Raw genomic sequence first — 18,950 nt, 5'->3', positions numbered from 1 at the left:
CCACAGCTGGAGTACAAAATTCCACTGAATTGGGTTCCTTGTAAATGGCACCCCATGCTATCTGAGGCCAAGCAAAGGAGAGGGGTAAGGTGGGTGGAGTGTTGGAGAAGGACACCTTTTTTCCAGGTCTGGAAATCCAGAGTGGCTCCAGCATCTTGTTCCTACAACAGCCATTCAGATGCCTATGTGAAGCCCATGAGCAGGACACGAGCACCACAACAAGAAACTCTAGACTTGTGGTGTGAGCGATTAAGGGCCATGTACCTTCCTTAGTAAGAGACCCAATCGCGTAGTAACTACAACTCCCAGAGGTCTCTAGTTCCTGTTGGCATTTCCTATAACATTGAACTACAAGTGGCAGCGTATAGTTAAAGCTATGGTTTTCCCAGTAGTGATGTATGGAAGTGAGAGCTGGACTATAAAGACGGCTGATCGCCGAAGAATTGATGCTTTTGAATTCTGGTGCTGGAGGAGACTCTTGAGAGTTCCATGGACTGCAAGAAGATCAAACCTATCCATGCTGAAGGAAATCAACCCTGAGTGCTCGCTGGAAGGACAGATCCTGAAGCTGAGACTCCAATACTTTGGCCACCTCATGAGAAGAGAAGACTCCCTGGAAAAGACCCTGATGTTGGGAAAGATTGAGGGCACAAGGAGAAGGGGACGACAGAGGATGAGATGGTTGAACACTGTTCTTAAAGCTATGAACATGAGTTTGACCAAGCTGTGGGAGGCAGTGGAAGACAGGAGTGCCTGGCGTGCTCTGGTCCATGGGGTCACGAAGAGTCGGACACGACTAAACGACTAAACAACAAGTGGCAGAGTTCCTTGTGCAGGGCAGGAATGTCACTCTGAGGGTCTCATTCCCTCACGGACAACCTTCTGGGGTCAGTGTGCCAGTGGTGGATGGCACCAAAAGGAAAAGTGGGTTGAGAAGCAGATGCAGGACCTATATGGAGGGAGGAAGAGCCAACCAGGAGCAGCAGGAGACTTGCAGCAGAAAGAGCCACAAACGCCATAATCGTGAGGGACCTTTGATTCTAGAGAAAGTGAGAGCCACTGCTGCGGTGGTGGCGGCGGCTGGTATTGTTTACTAAGGCCCCTAAAAGTATTCTTGGCAGAGAGGAAGGACAAGCACCATAACATTCAGGGACACCGAGCTCCCAGGAACAGAAGGAGCCATTGCTGCAAATAGGATTTAGAGAGCACAGAATGTATGCAAGTTCAGAGAACAACTAGTCCCAAGGATAGGGAGCAGTATTGAAATGGTGTTTGTTGCTTATGTGTAATGAATACCCACAGCCTGGTGCCACGTCTGGCTATAAATACAAATCAGTGGCCGGAAATGTAAGGAGCAAAGGGAGCTAAAGAAGCTAAAGGACACCAATCAATCCTACCATTTTGTTCAAAGTAGATGTTTATGTGAGAGATGGGAGGGAGGCAGTCTGTGACACAAGGTTGTGCTGGGCCCAGATAAGTGATGCCTGGGCCCTGATCCTATCACATCCTGTCCTGCCTAACCCACAAACCCAGCCATGAACGTGACCCATGAGCCTCTGTGGAAAAACAAGAGCTCCACATTCTCTCGCTCTCTCCCAGGCCCAAGTCAAGTTCTCAGCTACTGCTTCTGCCCCTTGGGAGGCTGAAGCCGGGGATGGGTTGTCCAGGAACTCTCATGGAATGCCGACCAGCTGAGCAGCCTGCAGTGCGTGTGGGGGAAGAGGGGGAGCATCCTCTGGGAAATAATCCCAACCCCTCATGCTGGATGGGAAAATGAGTGAGATCCCTCTAGGCAAGTCAGTGTGTCTAACCTTTCAGCTATCCCAGGATGCTATGAGAAGACTGAAGGGAGTACAGAGTCTGGAACTGTTTCTGTGGCCCCTTCTTGTTTTTTTCCGTTAGTGGTGCCTGCACAAAAGAGCCTTGGGTCTGGGTAAAAGCCTGCCTGCCTGATGAGCATGTAGAGTTTCTGCTGCAACAGCAGCCTGCCCAGTGCAGAGAGAGAGCTATTTTGAAAGGTACAGAAACAGGCCTATATTGGGAGCGAGCCAAACCACAATCCCTGGTTCAGATATAATGCTAAGCTAAGGAGCATGGTTTGTTTCTTCCCAGCTTTGGCAGGGTGGAATGAAGCAGATGCAATCTGCTCATATATGGTAACTTGTGGCTTACTGTAACATGCAAACATAGCTGTTGTGGGTCTTCAGCTGATGCCAAAAGCAGCTGGTGATAACATCAGAAGAGGCTACTGGATCAGGCCAGTGTCTCATCTAGTCCTTCTTCCAGTGGTCATTCAGAGACCTTTGGGAAGCCCAAAAGCAGGACCAGAGGCCAGCAGCACTCTCCACTCCCACAGTTTCCAGCAACTGGTATTCAAAGGCTACTGTTTCCAACAGTGGAGGCAGAACATAACCATCAGAGTAGACTTCTCCATGAATTTGTGTCATCCTCTTATATAGCCACCATGGCCATTTTTGCTCTGTTCCAATGGGAAATCCAAGCCTGGTTACTATGTAGCAGACAGAGAGCCTGACAAGTAAGTGTTTTTATCTCATTTGCCTCTGCAACAACTGCCACATTACATGGGATAATTGGTCACCCTTTGTATCAGCATATAGAAAATTTAGGCTCCACGGATGAGTCTTTAGCCACATAGCCAATACCTTTCCTTTGCTTAGTAGAACTTAAGCATTGCAGAAAAGAATATAAACAAGGTTAACAACATTATAAAAGGCAAGTTAAGATTACAAATCTAAAATATTGATTATTAATGAAGAGCTAACCCCCTCACCCCTAATTAAACCATAATTACCAGAATCAACAAGCAAAAGTTGATACGCACCTCCCGAAAGTCAGAGTGAGAGATGCTTCAAGGAAGAGACACTTATATCCAATTTTCCCTTTGAATAAGATTCCCCCCCCAAACTTTCTCAATTATCAAAGAAAAACAAGACTACATTCCACAAAGTACCCAACTACATAAAAGGATATGACAGATCAAATACTGAAATACATCCATTGCGACTTCTGCAATAATTTTGACTAAACATAGACTACTACCATCAAAGCAAAATAGTTTTAGCAACATCTAGTAAAACTACATCAAATACAAACAATTGCTATTTTAAAACAAGTGTATCTGGATAGAAGTTACCCAGACACATTATCTGACTTATACAATAATGTGTCTGGTCCACATCTGAGCATACTAAAAGTATCAATGTTAAAAATAGCACTCACTGTGAACACAACTTGTTTAACTAATGAATTGTTTAACTTGTTTAAGATGAATTAAAGGTAAAGGGACCCCTGAACATTAAGTCCAGTCGCGGACGACTCTGGGGTTGTGGCGCTCATCTCGCTTTACTGGCCAAGGGAGCCGGCGTTTGTCCGCAGACAGCTTCCAGGTCGTGTGGCCAGCATGACTAAGCCGCTTCCGGCGAACCAGAGCAGCACACAGAAACACTGTTTACCTTCTAGCCAGAGCAGTACCTATTTATCTACTTGCACTTTGATGTGCTTTCGAACTGCTGGGTGGGCAGGAGCAGGGACTGAGCAATGGGAGCTCAGCCCGTTGCAGAGATTCGAACCACCGACCTTCTGATTGGCAAGCAACCATGTTCCTTTATAAAGATGAATTAAATTAGGCCAATTTAAGGCTTTCTTTTTATAACAGGAGACATAGGGATATCAGTTCAAGATGAGGAATGAAGACTAGTAATATACCAGTCTAAAATGCAAGTCTGGCTTGTCGCAAAAACAGAAAGATGCTCTTTATTCCCATTGTAACAAATTTAATTGTGCTGCACCGGGGTAAAGAAAATCAGCTATACGGCCTGTACCAATGTCTCTGGAAGCAGCAAAAATGGGTGCAGAAGAGGGAATATTTGCCACACCATCTGAATTGGCAGCCTTCATTGCCTCTTGTGGAAGTGAATTCCATTGCCTGGAGATTGTACATTGTTTCGTGCTCAACTACACTCAATGAGCATCCTTCAGACCTCTGCTCTTTAGGGCTTGGGGCTGGCTTCACACATTACATTTTTATACTTGGGCACAGACCCACAAGCAAAAAATAATGAGGCGTGTATCCCGCCAAGTATGAGAGGCGTGTGAATGGATAATTATTATTAAGTGAAAGACTCAGTAGCAAGAACCAGGAAAGTAATGGGACCCCACACTCAAATCTTTTAAAGGGGCCACTTTCTGGATTTCACACACAGGCTTGATGGGGTCCACGTGTCTTCTGTACTCTCATGACGACACCCAAGTACAAAACGTACCATGTGAAGCCACCCAACAAAGTGTGGGGTGGGGGTTTGGGGAGTAGAGGGAAATAGAAGGGCAGAGAGCACTGTTTATCAGTGCTCCTCCTTTACCCCAAGGCTTTGGTTTTCAAATCAAACACTGATGAGAAAACAAAGCGAGATCCCAATCTAGTCCCATAGTCGCAGGCTGATTAACCCTGAGTTCAAGCCCAGGCCCCCACTTTGCCTATAAATAGCTCTGCCTTTTCCTTTCCCATCCTCCCGGCAGGGGCTGCGAAATGCCTGCCCTTTTATGGTCAAAATGGAAGATTCCTAGAGCTGAGCAGTCCAGATCTCCCATGTTGGGGCTCAGCCAAGGGGCTCAGGGGGGATGCAGCGCTGGGTCTCACAAGCTGCTGCTGCTGCTGCTTCTCCTCAGCGTGTTCTTGGCCGGGATAAATCATAATGCCAAGAACAAAGCACAGGTTTTCAGGGCCTTAGAGATGAGGGTTGGTGGAATGCAGGCATTTTGGAAGTTGTGGTTAGGAAACGTTTGGTGCTGTCTTCCTCCGCTCTCTCATGTTCCCTCTCCCCTTCAGGGACCAGACATTTTGTTCTGGCTCCGTGCTTGAAAGCTGGATTCTCCCAGTAAAGGATCAAAGGTTTTTGATCCTCTGCGGTTTTTGAACTATATGGCCAAATCAGGGCCAAATAAAATGAATTTGTACATGATGTTCATGGAATACATGAACATGTGTAAATACATCAAGGATACAACAAGGCACACAATGAATGATTCAGGTTTGTGATTGTGCAGTTATCTTCATGGTTATTTAAAATGTATATAGTTCTTATGTGTGGGATTTTTTCCAATGCTCTTTAAGAGATTTTCATTTATATAGCAATGATACAAAAAAGGCATCCCATAATGAACAAAAGGGACATTTGTGTGTGTGTGATTTTTAAAAGAAGAGTCTTAGTGCATTTGGCAATCTTTGCACACATGGCATTCAAACATGTATTGTATGTGTGCTTTAAGATGAAAACCCTGAGAGAAATCCACATCCCGATTTTCAAATTGCAGGCATGGATTTAAACTACAACATGCAAATTCTAATCATTAAACTTTCATGTCTCTATTTTCCATTTTAGAGGATGGCGTTCATCATTTAGGATGTATATGAAGGGTGAGGAAGAGATGAAATCTTGGTGACAGCCGTTAAGCGTTAACCCACCCCCTGTAATGGAGTGTTGGAATTCAACTATAAGCTTTCTAATTTTAATTTGTTAAATACATCACCATATGCAGAAGTCCAATACTATACCAGTATTAGTTTCTATGATGGCTATATAGATACCCGCCAGCTCCTAGGAGCCCAGGCAGTTTTGGCCCCTAGTGGCTTTCTTCTTGTTGTTTGTTTTTGAAGGGACTTGCCTCCTCAATGTTCAGAGGGTGTTTGGCTCTGCCCCCTGGCTCATTGTAACATCACACATATAACATCAGCAAATAACATCAGACCCCCTCAATCAACTTGAGAAGATGGCGCCTCTGCTTACACACATATGTAAACTGGTATGCAGATGTGGCATAAACCAAGTGGCTTCCATGACTGTGCATATTTCTACACATTTCTGAAAACTGTGTGAGTGCAATAGGAATAATAGCACGAGTCAGGATTGTTGCTTGGTACTGGGATGGCAGACCCTCCAAGTGTCGCTATTTTCCAGGGAGAATCATGCATTTACAAAACTCGTCCTGGTTTCTGATTTGATCCTGGAATGTCCCACTTTTCTTTAGGATGTCCCTATTTTCATTGGGGAAATATTGCAGGTTATGGTAAGGTAAAGGTAAAGGTACCCCTGCCTGTACGGGCCAGTCTTGACAGACTCTAGGGTTGTGCGCTCATCTCACTCTAGAGGCCGGGAGCCAGCGGTGTCCGCAGACACTTCCGGGTCACGTGGCCAGCGTGACAAGGTGCATCTGGCGAGCCAGCGCAGCACACGGAACGCCGTTTACCTTCCCGCTGGTAAGCGGTCCCTATTTATCTACTTGCACCCGAGGGTGCTTTCGAACTGCTAGGTTGGCAGGCGCTGGGACCGAACGACGGGAGCGCACCCCGCCGCGGGGATTCGAACTGCCGACCATGCTATCGGCAAGTCCTAGGCGCTGAGATTTTACCCACAGCGCCACCCGCATCCAATTTTGGACAGTATGGAGTTATCTAACCCTGAGCCATCTGAAGGCTCAGATGGCTTCCTTGTATAGGGAAGTTTTTTAAAAAAATGTTTAATGTTTTATTATGTTTTAATATATGTTGGAAGCTGCCCAGAGTGACTAGGAAAACCCAGTGAAATGGGTGGCGTATAATTATTATTATTATTATTATTATTATTAAATAGGATGTCCCTATTTTCAATGGAGAAATGTTGGAAGGCATGGGATGGTATCAACTTTGGCCAAGGCCTGCACAGAACACGGAAGTTCTTTGCCCAGAGGGATCGCAATCTACATCAGTTTATTTCAGGAGATGCAGTTACTTTGTGCTCTCCAGTGAATGGCTCGGCATGCTTATGGGCGCATGCCTCCCCTTCAGACTTCTGGCATCCCCTAGATAACACAGAGTGAGCCCACTGAAACACATCTGGGCCATAAAGTGTGATGTGGCCTTGAGCTGCCAGGAGGCTTGGGCCCAGACGCTGTCCATTTCATTCCAGAACAACATTGCACAAACCTCGAGAACGCTTATGCTTGGAACAGAGTCAGTGCTGAGTCACAGCTGCTCTTCTTCCTCTTGCTTTCAGAAGCAGATTATAGGATGCTTCCAGGCAGGGGTTTAATATTACAAACAGGCTGTTCAGATATCTTTAAAAAAAACACACAAAAAAACACCACCCAGGGAAATTGGCAAGAGCTTGATTTTTCAAAAAAAAACAACCCTAGAAAACTGTGTTGGGGAAATGTTTGCATTTCTTTTTAAAATGTGTTGTATCGATGTACACCATTATGATGTTTTATGATATGGTGGTATGTAAATGCTTTTGTAAATATAAATAAATAAATCTTGATGAAATGAGGATAACATATGGGCCGACATAATTATGTGGACACCAAGGAAAAACGTGCATTCATGAGGACCATTGATCCCTCAATAAAACACCCATTCAAAAGGAAAATGGGCACATGGTGGCAAAACAGCAATTGGAATCCTGTCTACTGGATATATGCCCCAGATTTTGTGTTCATGTGACCTACAGAGCTTATACACAATGGCTCTTTTGTGTTGGGTCATGTACCCTCATTTATGAGTTCATTGTCCATGCCTATTGTTCTTCACAGGGCTAGAGGAAATGCAAGGGGTCTAGTTCAAGGTAGTACATGTCAGCTGTGTCAGGGCAACTGGGCTACTCAAGAAGGTAGCAAAGAGCCCCTGGTAAAAAGGACAAAAAACAACATAGCACAATGTTGGTCTCATTCATGTGGGAGGGCAACTCTTTTCTCATAAGGTGAAATTGAACATTACATGCAAATTTGTGTAAGGAAACCCTGATGACCACTTTTGTTAGAAAAGTTGGGAGCAGGTGTTTTGGAGTGGAGAAGTCAAAGGGAGAGGAGGTGCTTTCCCCTTTCCCCATTGCAGCTCCTACCCCACAAGCTGCTTAGTCCCACACAGAATTCAAGGCTCATGTTTGCGAGCCACCAGGAAGCCATGGGAATGAAGAATGGGCTGGGTGCTGGTGCTGGTTGCAGCATCAGGAAAGCAGGTGGTAAGGAAATGGTCAAGTCCATCTCCTGCTGTGTTTATGTTGCAAATCAACCCCTCCTGGACAACCCCACAAGGAGCTGCAGTCATGTTTAAGTGCACACCTTTGTTGGTAATATGTAGTTTCAGCCCTTAGAAAATCATGTTTGTGCTTCTCTGAAACTGCCCTTAGTTACATTCTGCAATGCAAATGGAGGCAGCACAGGAGAGGATTAGCTGCTGGTTCTGGAAAAGCCAAGGCCCCCCACCCCCACGAGCAATGAAGTTTGTTCCCGAGAGCAATATAGATTTCCAGCAGATAGCGCAGCTCAGAACAAAATGTGCTCTCCGTGACACAGACAGCTCCTTCCTGCATCATCTTCCCAGGCCTTTGTCTCATCTCAACCTTTTCCTTATTCTAGAGTCTCCCCATCCCACATAAATTTTCTTCCCTCCCTCTCAGTCTTTCCCATCTAGCTTTACACCACATCTTTCAGCTTCCCAGTTTGCTGCTCGTTCTCCCTTTCCATACTTTCAGAAATACCCCAATGCTCTTAATCTTTTCTTAACTGTTTCAGCCCACTTCAGTCGGCAGATGATGCTGGTAAAAAGCCTGTTTTCTAGGAATTGCTGCTTTAAGGCAAAAAAGAAAAAAGAAAAAGCTATTTTTGCACGTATTGCAGGGATAGGGAACCTGGTGCCCTCTACCTCTTGTTGGATTCCAGCTACTATCAGCCCCAGCCAGCATGGCCAATGGTCACGGATGATGGGAGCTGGAGTACTAGCTATTTTACTTTGGCACCTGAGTACAAACTCTCATCCCCACCCCTTACTAACAGCAACAATGCAACAATGTTCAATAATGAGCAATGTCCTGTCCTTTAATAAGCTGCCTGAGGCGGCCACCTCACTCTGCCTAATGGTAGGGCTGGCCCTGTGTTCCACACAGGGCACCCAGTGTTTGCTGGGATGTAATTGCTATGCAACTACAGTAAAAAAATATAAAAAATAAGCCAAAAGTCAAACAAGACTGCAATAGCAGAAAGAGTTTCAGTTCTGGGGCATGTGAACTGGTAGGTCTGGGAGTGACACCTCTTGATCTGTTTACACATTACATTCCTAGGACAGAGGAAATGGTCTGCAGGATTCCTTCCCAAGGGAGACACAGTCACGTCACTAGGCCCGTTAGAGGAGACTGGTCTCTTTTTACTGGCGACGTCCATCTGTTGCGAAGCATTTGAAGAAAAGAGAAGGGAATGCAAAGGGGAAGTCCCCAGAGTGACATTTGAAATGGTGATAAAGTCCATGACTCTTTGTTTCCTGCATATGGAAAGATTATGTGTGCCAAGCCTTGATATAAAGGGAGACCACCAGCACTCTCCACTATATGGGAGGGCAGCTCCCCATCAAATACTTCCCCTTCTTTTTATATGTCTGACAATTGTGTAAATTGAAGCATATGAAGTAGGGCCAGGATTGTACCCACTGCCTCTGCTCAGAACCTCCACATGTTTATTTATTGTTAGGTCCTCTTTTTCCAGGACACGTCCTCTTTTTCATGGGTAGAGTCATCAGAGAGATACATAGTTAAAAGTAAAGGTAAAGGGATCCCTGACCATTAGGTCCAGTCGTGGCCGACTCTGGGGTTGCGGCGCTCATCTCGCTTTATTGGCCGAGGGAGCCGGCGTACAGCTTCCGGGTCATGTGGCCAGCATGACTAAGCTGCTTCTGGCGAACCAGAGCAGCGGATGGTAACGCCGTTTACCTTCCTGCCGGAGCGGTACCTATTTATCTACTTGCACTTTGATGTGCTTTCAAACTGCTAGGTTGGCAGGAGCAGGGACCAAGCAACGGGAGCTCACCCCATCGCGGGGATTCGAACTGCCGACCTTCTGATCAGCAAGTCCTAGGCTTTGTGGTTTAACCCACAGCGCCACCCGCATCCATCATAGTTAAAAGTAGAAGTCGACAAATATGCCTTCTTTTTTGCTCTTCAAAATATGGCAACTTTATTAACCATTTTAAAAATTCAAAGCAGTTTATAATAATACTTATACTAGGGGCTGCTGTCTCACACTGCTTGCCCTTCTTGCCTGCCCCAGCATTTAAAAACCAGCCTTCTCTTTTGCACCACTTCCTCATCATGACTTCATATAAATCCAATAATGTGATGCAGCACTAGAAATCCTCCAGTGGGAGCTGCACTAATAGACCCTGGACATTTTTATGCATGTAGGAAGATATAATAAAAACATGTAAAAAAAATAGCCATCAACTAACTAATAGAGAAAGTTGTTTTCTAAATTGCCTGCATAAGCCTGGCAGCATAGAAGAGCTTTCAACAGACGTTTAAAGGTTGAAACAGAAGGTACTTGCTGAATCTCTGTTGGCAGAGCATTCCACAAGATGGGGCTAATCACACTAAAGTCTCTGTTTCATGATGACGTCCAATGAGCCTCACCAACTCAGGGGACAACCAGCAACACTCTGTGGGTTATCTCAGTGATCAAACTGGGATATAAGGATTTAGGTGCTCCCTAAGGTACTCTGGGCCCAAGTTGTTCAGGTTTTCGTAAATGAATCCAAGGACTTTGAACCTGTCTTGGTAATCTCTGTTATTAGTAATCTCTGTGAACAGATCCTGTGAACAACTTGCATGTATGCAGACTTGCTCTGCACAATTGGGAACCCTGCAAAAAAGGGAGAGAGAGAAAGAGACCCCTATGCACATCCAACTTGTTCACTTCAGGACTCTGTGCGGACCTTCCTTATTTTAAACCAAAATTCATTTGACTATAACCACAGCAGATGGCTCTTTGTTCAAAATGGCTGCAGAACAGATTGGTTCTCCAAGCTCTCCACCAAGGTTCTTATTTTGAAGATTTAAAGCACAGTTGTATGTGTGCTTGCATGAAAGCCCACCCCACTGTGTTTAGTAGGATATATATCTCCCTTGTGAGTATTCTTAGAATTGAAATCTTAAACTGGCAATCCTACTTGTACACACACACACACACACACACAAGAGAGAGAGAGAGAGAGAGAGAGAGAGAGAGAGAGAGAGAGCGAGCGCACGCTTTGTTATTATATTAGTCTGTTCATAAAATGCTGGTGGCAAGTACATGCAAGAACATAAGCATTTACAGGAACACAAATAATTACTCAAATTTAGCTGGATTATGAAGTCATAGTTCACTCTTGGTGATGTCATAACTCACCGTTGTTGGTTTACTGGGTGAGACGGCTAATTACAATGAACACACTGATAATAGCTGTGTGCGACGGGGGGGGGGAGAGGGGAAAGGAGAGAGGCCCTATACCAGGCGTCCTCAACCTCGGCCCTCCATATGTTTTTGGCCTACAACTCCCATGATCCCAAGCTAGCAGGACCAGTGGTCAGGGATGATGGGAATTGTAGTCTCAAAACATCTGGAGGGCTGAGGTTGAGGAAGCCTGCCCTATACCATGTCACACTCAGACCATTGACCCATCTAACTCAGTATTGTCTACACCAATGGTCTCCAACTTTTCCAGACCCAGGGCCCACCATTAACCCAAATATATATTTTTTTGTTTTTAAATATATATATATCTGTATGGTAGTGGTGCTGCTCTTGTGACCCACCTTAGATCAAGCTGTGATCTGGTAGTGGCTTCCAACCTGCCAGTTGGATGGTTCACATTGACTGTCAGCAGGTCTCCAGGGTTTCAGACAGGGAAGCTTCCCCAGCCCTATCTACAGATGCCAAGGATTGAGCCTGGGACCTTTCGTGTACAAAGCATCTCCTCTACTACCATTCTATGGCCCTTCCTGCATATACCCTCCAACATTTCACAAGTGAAAATACTCGGAATCATGCTCCTGTTCTCATACCAAGATCGCTGCCTGAGCTGCCTTCTCCTCACACCCCCTACGCATCACTTTCCCTCTACCTGCTGTAGAGGAAAATTGACTATTAGTAGTTTCCTTATATAATGTCTAGTTGAACATTTAATCTCAGAACGCATCTCGTTATACACATCACAGAAGAGCTGCAATATGGACAAATTCAGCAGCAATTGGATAGGCAATTAAGGCAAGGGAATAAAAGAGGTTGGAGCAGTGCGCTGACACCATGTGCCTGCAAGTTACATGCATGTGCACTAGAGTCAACATATATTTACCCTCTTTCCTTTAGAGATTCAATTTCTAGGGGACTCAGGGGGTTGAACCCCAATAACCACCATGCACATGTGTATACATTGTCAAGAAAAAGACATTCTCCTACATATCCCCACAAGACTCAAATGGGAGGTGGTGTTGTACCAGGGGCAAAGTTCAGAAACTGGAGTAGTTGGAGGTACAAGATTGATTATTTGCCTACTATTATAATCCCCCTTTAGCTTGGCCTCTCCAGTAGGAGCTAAAATGCAACAAAAATGAGAATTCCAAAAAGGAACTGGAAGTAGAAGCAAAAAAAATCCAGTGGGATAGTTAAAAGATATATTTATTGATCCAATGCTTTTAGGACCTTACCGGTCCTACTTTAGGGAAATCTAAAATCAATTTTAAAAATATTTTACATTACAAAACCAATCTGAGATTTCCCAGAAGAAGGACCAGGAGGGTCCAAAAATGCATTGGATCAACTTGTTTGACTTTTGACTACCTTGTTGCCTTTTTTTTTGCTTCTACTTCGAGTTCCCACTCCAGAATTAGCTGTGCTCAAAAGAGGCCTGTGGATTTGGACATGACTACAGCAAAAATTCTAGATCAAAGTTCTAATTTGGTTTGAATGGTGAATGGAATCTATTCCTTTTTTTAAAAAATGAAAACGCCACTGATGGAGGCATGTTCCCTACATACACATTCCACTGCCGCCCCAGAATGCTCTTTCCTCTCATCACTATCACTTTGTGCTCAGAATACAGGAGAAGGGGGTGGGAGAAAAAGAGGAGGAAAGGGAGAAGAGGAAATGTATAATTCTGATAATCAAAACACTTCCTTTAATGGGCAGTAGGCAAAGAAAACTGAGCTTTGCTGAGTGCTGGCTTACCCATTTTCCCCCAGGCTCTGCTGACACTGTTAAATATGGGAAGAGGTAGAGAAGACCCCCCCTCCCATAATGACCATAAACAGATGACGGAATGAAAATGGGAGTTGCTGGAGCAAAATGTTAGTGGTGGCTCATATGATATGCTGCCTGTTCTGTGCAGTTTCATGAGAGTGAAGTTCTCTTAAAAAGGACAATATCTTTATGGGATTTCAGTAGGTGAATTACTAGAAATGCAGGCTATTTCCTCATTGTCTATAAGAATCCTTTAACCGCCCAGGGCTGTCTTCTGCTAAGATCCCTAGACAGCAGAACAGACTGCATAGAGGGCTACGCTATACCCTGCTCCAAGAGAAGACCATGCCAATGCTATCAGAACTGACTTGTTCCCACAGCATTTAATCAAAACCCAAAGGGTCTGCTGTAATAGCACCCAAGGCAAAAATTCATATGGTCAAAAACTGCAAAGCAACCTGGCGATGAGCAGTTGCAGGAGTTTGCCTGCGTCTCATCCCCAGCAGCATCCCATGAAAACAACAGTGTAATTCCAAGGAGGTCCTCTCTCTCTCTCTCTCTCCTCGCCTCCAAAGTACGAAAGGCTTGTATGGAAGTATGGAAGTATTGGCAACTGGTTGGCCACTGTGAGAATGGAGTGGATTGGCCCTTTGCCTGGTCCAGCAAAGCTCTTACGTTCTGAAGACTTATAAAGTCTTGAGTTTCTCCCTTAGAAATTATCCTGTTCTCCAGCCTTACTGCAGTACATTTTTTTACAATTAAATCTGTCAGTGTGACACTGGACATTTTACAGGTCTGCTGCTCCAAAGAGGCTCCTAAAATGATCCACCCTCCTCGTCCCCTTCTTCTCCCACATTGACACATGAGCCCTCTGATTTATATGAATTTGGGAATGAAAAGCAGGGCAGAGAGACTTGTAATTTGAATGAGTATTTTTATATAGTTTTTCGATTCACATTACGAAGCAATTAAGGCAAAATGTGTAACAAAAACACTATAAGCCTAATGTGGAAAAATAATCGGAAAAGTGGCAGACAGACAGAGAGATAATAGAATGGCTGTGGAGAATAGTATAACAAAGCAACATTTCTGAGTCCACTATTAAGGTCCCCACTTACTTTGGACAATACCAATATCTAAAATATCACACAGTGTCCACATCATCCATTTAAAATCCTCTGAGGCCACTTTGACACCCATGGCTTCCCCCCAAGATTTCTGGGAGCTGTAGTTTAAGGGTGTTGAGAGTTGTTAGGAGTCTCATCACCCATAACAATCTACAATTCCCAGGATTCTTTGGTGGAAGCCATGACAGTCAAAGAGGAACAGAGTGCTGAATGGTGTGGATGTGATCAAATATTTCCATATAGCCATGAAGAGCAATGGAAAGTAGATATGTGTTTGCATGTAGTAAAACTAAGTTGCACTGTCTGCCAGAAACACATGTGCACACTGCAGGCACACGGCACACACCATACGTACGTTCATTAACACTGCCTGATACTCTCTGATTAACACACATTGAAGCACATTAACACTCGGTTATCAATTTGGGGCTGGGTAGACTGGATGCCTGGCCCCCCTTCTAATTCTTGGAATAGCCAAGCTAGCTTCCTGGTGAGATGACAGCCTGGGTGACGGGCCATTAAGGGGAACAAAGGAAGAGGCTTTGTGTGAGAAGACAAACTTCAACTTGCAGGTGGTTAGAAGGACAAAGGCAGAGTTGAGAGCGGAGAGTTGAGTGATGTGAGCTAGAAGCTAGGAGCTGGAAAGAAGCAGGTGGAAACCAGAAAGAGAGACATGCTTGATTTCTGCTTGAATCCAAGGCTGTGGCTATGGGTGAAGTAAGACCCTCTTGGGGTGTTGATGCTGTGAACCCCTCTATGGTAGGCTTAGGTTGAATATATGTGTAAATAAACCATATATCACAAAGATACCACAGTCTCCACTGCCCTCATTCCAAAGGAAACATGAACCCCAGGTAAGCGCCTGGAACCCCTGGAATCTTGCACCGTTCAGAGATTGGGGTGATGTGCAACAACTCTGTGGACAATGGGAGAATGGGATCAGACTTGCTGCCTATGCTGTGCCTCCAACACACACTCAGTGTAACTTGTGAAAGAGCCTGTGTGTGTACAACTGTGCAGGCCCAGGTTCTGTACATGCATTTGGGAACCCTGCCTTGCCTGATGAGCTCCATGTGTAGGCTCTTTCACAAGCCATGAATATGGGCTCAGGGTAACCAACCTAGTACCCTCCCAATGTGGACTGCAGCTCCTCTTGTCCCTGACCACTGGCTATGCTTGCCAGGACTGATGAGAGTTGTAGTCTGAAACATCTGGAGGTCACCACATAGGCCACCCCAATTGGCAGTGGAAGTGAAGACATGGACTGCTGTTCCATTTGATTACTATAACGTGTGAAGAGGGCTATTCTGTAACAAGCTGGTGGCCGCCTCCAGTCTTTAGTTTCCCCGCTCACATATTAAAAATAAATAAATAAACTTAGATAACATAACCTTGCAGCGTGTTTGCACAAGAGGCTAAGTGCTGCTGGGTTTTTGAATGGGACTGTAAAACCTGCGTTTGCATTATCTTCTGCATTAAAGGCTGTTACACAGGACACAAAACCTGCAAGTGTTTTTGAATCCATTCTTTGTATAATTCCTGCGTTTTTCCAGCATTCATGTACCTCAAAGTCACGTTTGACCTGTCTACCGTTTCAGAGGTGCACATTTTCGACCATTTCCTGACTGCTTCAGCTTTAATCCATAAAGTACAAGAAAAAAAGAATGAGCAAAGAGGACCTAACAAATTACCGCAGTGACTCACCGGCAACACATACAAATTCTTTCTATGGCGTTTTAAACAGAGTACTTCTGAAGAGGAATAAAAGAAAGTGCTGGTGTAGAAATGTTGAAGGAAAAGGGGAGGGCAGAGGGTGGTTTTTTTCTTTTCCTTTTTTCTTTTCTTGGACAGAACCAATTTTCCAAGCCTTTCAGTATTGAAGCTGCAAACGTATTTTGCAAGCTGTAGTTTTTTTTGGTTTTTTTTAAGGAAGAAACTTAAATCATCTCCAGACAACTTTTTTGCAAGTGGCAAAGGAAATACTGCTCTGTCCAGGAGCAATTCAGAGATGCAGCCTGTCTAGACAAAGCTTCCCCCTAATTTCCTACCGATAATTGTTTTGGGAAATCTGCACACGCATGTTATGGAAAAGAACTCCTTACCTACCAGCTGGAAGGCACTAAAGTGGTCGGTCCTCTATGCCCATAGCGCTTTGGAACTGGGTGCCAGAATTGCTCCAAGTGGCTGAAGAATCGGCCACTGCCCTGCCCACCAGTCACTCTTAAATGTCAGGAGACTGCTCAGTTGTCAATCTGACCTGTTGGAAGACTAGACTTGTGCATTTGGGAAACTGCCTGGGCTCCAGGGCAGTAAATTGGCTTATTACCCAGAGTACTTTCTTACCCCCAGAGGTTCCACGGTATGATACTGGGGTGGCCAACATGGTGTGTTCCAGATCTGTGGACTACAACTCTGAGCATCCTTGACCATGTTGGCTGGGGCTGATGGGAGGAGTAACGCAGAATGTTGGCTACCCCAGTGTTCTACCATGCAGAAATATAATTCCTTGCCTCCCAGCAACACTTAGGATACCTGTGACGTCTTTTCTTGCTGCGCCTTTGGCTGGCGGGTGCCAGCTTTCTCCACTGGACAGCCCCTGACCGCAGTTCTAGTTGGGCATTGCCACACACCACCAGAAGTGCCTGAAATGCCCAGGCATCCCCCACCCCCAGATCACTACATGCTGGCACGCTAAATTCAGCAACCCAACATCTGCCTTGGGACCACTCCATACTGGTGAGGTACTCCTGGGAGGTCAGAATGATCCATTTGCCATTTTCCACTTTGGGGTGGGAGGTGGGGAGGGCAGTCTAGGTTGGAAATTCTTCTGCTTTTTATTTTTTCCAACTTGGAACGTGCTTTGGAACAAACAAATGCCAGCAGCTCCCGGAGACATCTGCGTCCTAGAGCCAAGCAGCCAGCCTTTGTAGTGCTGTCTGGTGATTCTGGGAGAAGCAGCCCTTTTTTACCATATACAGGGCAGGATGCAGCACCATTTATTTGTTAGTGCAACTTGCTCAGAGCTAACCCTGGGGAACCTGGGCGGGGGGGGACTATCAGGGGAAAGAGGTTTCTTAAGTTTCCTAAGTAGGTTCTAATTATGCTTCCCACAAAATGCTGTTTTATTGAAGATTGGCGTTTTCTTTTCCTGTGCTCTGCTACAGCAGTTCTCAACATCCATCGCTCTGCAGTGCTTATGATAACCATCAGGAAAAAGACACCAGGATGCAGAGATGAAAGGGGCTGCAGGGCAAACAGCAGCAGACTGAGATGTCATGATTCTACTGAAAAGGAGATTATTGTTATTTTTTAAAAAACCTGACTGCTGTGCTAGATCTTCTGCTCCCCATTTCTAGCCATTGCACACCACATCAACTCTCAAATGTTTGAGGGGTGTATTATGGGGGGAGACCAGTTAAGGTGCTTCCTGCAAATGGAACTCCAAAACTCTTTGAGGGTGGAGATTCTCAACCTTTTCGTTTCTCCTGTCCATTTGTCTCCATCACTCTTCATTCCTTCCTTCCTTTCCCATCCCAGAACAAGAACCCGTTCTGATGCAAAAATAATTCTACCACCGTGCAGAAGTTAGAAGCAAAGCCATTGCATATGGGGAACAGCTATTAGCACAACATCTAAGAATAGGGAAGCATTAGAGTCACCGACTTACATTGCTTTTATATGGGTATTGTACAATTAGATGTTAGACATTCAACACACAGACCCATGTACCTGTAGAACACATTTGCCATAAACATGCAACCATCCACTCACACCTATGCACCCACAGACAGTAGGTAGGAACATACCTGTGCTTGCCCACACCTGTCATGCACTAGGCCCTTGGTGGAGATGGGGAAGGTGGGCGCCGTCTCCTCTCTTCGAAACACAGAGGGCCACACTGGAAGACCAGTGTTGACACTCCTTTTTTAAGCCGCTGGCAAAAGGGGTCCTGGGTGAAAACTTTTCCCTCACTGCTCAGAATCTGGAAAACCTTTTACTTTTACCTTATATGAGCTGAAAGACGATGCTGCACGGCTGACGGCCTCATCTGTCAGTGGTCCTGAGGGCAGCCATTGGCTGGGGCCTGGTCACGTGGTCCCGCTGCCTTGACCTGCGACAGTTCAAGCGAATGTTGGTTTTACCCCCTAAGGAAGGCGTTCTTGACAATTTTCATATTTCTTCTAAATTTGGAGATTTCAGACAATGCTCAGAATGCCAGAAGCCCATGTGGAAGTCATTAAGGCTGCGAGGGAAAGAGGGAGGGAGAGAGGCAGCCAGTAAGGGGGGGGGCAGTGGAGGAAAGAAGGAGGGGTGGCAGGGAAAGCTTTGGGAGGTGGGGCAAGGGAGGGAGGGAGGCCTGAGGCTCTTGCCAGCTACATGCCTGGGAACGTAAAAGAACTCACTCAGAGAAAGTTGTTTGTAATAATTTACTTCCTCTCCAGTTTTTCCTGCCCCATTTGGGAAAGCAGAGAAGCGCTGAGAACCACATGCTTGGAAGGAATAAATCCCACTTTGCCAGTGACAAATGTGGAATACCCTCTGCCTGCAAACTGCGGGAGATGAGAATAACTAAGGGCAAGATCAATTAATGCACATTATTTACTGATTAACCCCCCTCCCTTTAATAACCACTTTATACAAACAAGGTGGACCCCCCACCATTCTTTCTTTATAGGTTAGCGATGGTGGCTCACTTTGTGCTATACATTTAAAGAAGTATCGTACCGCTTTAAACGGTCACCATGGAAACTTTTGGAACACGGCATACAGTTCTGGTCCCCTCGCCTC

The 18,950-nt window shown here is 45.2% G+C and overlaps 1 long non-coding RNA gene across 4 annotated transcripts in view; it reads right to left on the bottom strand.

Annotated features, from left to right (window-relative positions):
• The window catches only part of LOC310755817, a 29,598-nt gene that overhangs the window by 9,752 nt on the left and 896 nt on the right, over positions 1 to 18,950 (bottom strand). The window contains exons 2-3 of one of the 4 annotated variants that reach the window (XR_014544564.1): positions 18,888 to 18,947; positions 18,167 to 18,405 (exon numbers count right to left, since the gene is read on the bottom strand). This is a non-coding gene — a long non-coding RNA (uncharacterized lncRNA). The remainder of the gene's footprint in view (positions 1 to 18,166; positions 18,406 to 18,887; positions 18,948 to 18,950) is intronic. The other 3 variants (XR_014544565.1, XR_014544566.1, XR_014544567.1) reach the window with 3 other exon arrangements.

The sequence above is a fragment of the Podarcis filfolensis genome, assembly GCF_964270895.1.
Source record: "Podarcis filfolensis genome assembly, chromosome: 2".
NCBI classification, from domain to species: Eukaryota; Metazoa; Chordata; class Lepidosauria; order Squamata; family Lacertidae; genus Podarcis; species Podarcis filfolensis.
Note: the sequence above shows the minus strand (reverse complement) of the source record. Positions and strands in the feature narration are given on the sequence as shown.